Raw genomic sequence first — 1,130 nt, 5'->3', positions numbered from 1 at the left:
TTGAGATCTTCTGTGCAGGGGTCAGAGGAGTGAAAATTTTCCCATAACTAGATGTTATAGCGTTCACATTCTCCATTCTTGGATTATTCTTGGTTTTACTTGGAATTTCACCCGGTCTTCTCTCGTTCACTTGATGTGCTAGTTGTCCTAGCTGTTTCTCAATGTTCAGAATAAATGCTTGCTGATTCCTAAGTATAGTTCTGGTCTCTTGTATTGCAACATCATGATCATTGTGTCTTTTTTCTGAAGCAGCTATAAATCTTGTGAACATTTTTTCTAAGTCGGCTCTCTTTTCCACCACCGGTTCTTCCTTTTGATAGAAACCCCTCTCTTTCTGCTTGTATTTCTCTTCCTTTGCCTTTCTGTATTCTTCATACGGAAGCCATTCCTTCTTGGGTTTCCGCCAAGTCTCATCGTATCTATCGCCACTTGAATAGAAAACTTGTGCCTTTTTGTTTCCATTCTCATCCAAGTCACACTCTTTAGTTAAATGAGGTCCCCTACAATTTTCACAACCCACCCGGATAGCATGGATTGTTTGATCCATCTTCGTCATTCTTCTATCTAAACTGTCTAGTTTAGCCATCATCGCCGCCATGCCATCGTTGACCGTGTTCACTAACCCTCTACTTACTTCATTTCATGGGTTATGGTATTCTCTAGAATGCTTAGAGAACTCTTCGATTAATTCCTTGATCACTGGGGGTGCCTTCTTTGTGAGCGGGCCTTGCGAGTCAAGTAACTGACTTGTTGTGAGATTGACTCCATCATAGAAGATGGAGACTTCTTGTTGGCTATTAAGGTCATGGTGTGGGCAATTCCTTAGCAGGCTCTTGTACCTCTCCCAAGCTTCATATAGTGACTCTCCAGCTTGTTGCTCAAAGTTAGCAATGGCCTTCTTCAATTTGGCTATTTTAGAAGGTGGGCAAAAGTGGTCAATAAATTCTTCTTTCATCTTAGCCCATGTGGTGACCGACCTGGGGGGAAGTGACTTGAGCCAATCCTTTGCAGCACCCTTGAATGTGACTGGAAGCATACGAAGTAGCTGGGTCTCGCGTGGCACATTTGGAACATTAAAGTAGTCAGCCACATCATTGACTTCATCCAAGTGCTTGTAAGCATCTTCGTGG

General features: G+C 42.7%; 1 non-coding gene across 1 annotated transcript; it reads left to right on the top strand.

Annotated features, from left to right (window-relative positions):
* The first annotated feature begins 800 nt into the window (after nucleotides 1-800).
* Nucleotides 801-907, top strand: LOC111914774 (small nucleolar RNA R71). The gene has a single exon (XR_002857932.1). It is a non-coding gene; the product is annotated as a small nucleolar RNA R71 (small nucleolar RNA).
* Nucleotides 908-1,130: the final 223 nt, after the last annotated feature.

Source organism: Lactuca sativa, chromosome 4 (assembly GCF_002870075.4).
Source record: "Lactuca sativa cultivar Salinas chromosome 4, Lsat_Salinas_v11, whole genome shotgun sequence".
Classification (NCBI taxonomy): Eukaryota; Viridiplantae; Streptophyta; class Magnoliopsida; order Asterales; family Asteraceae; genus Lactuca; species Lactuca sativa.
The sequence above is the reverse complement of the archived record's forward strand: the minus strand, read 5'-3'. Positions and strand labels throughout refer to the sequence as shown.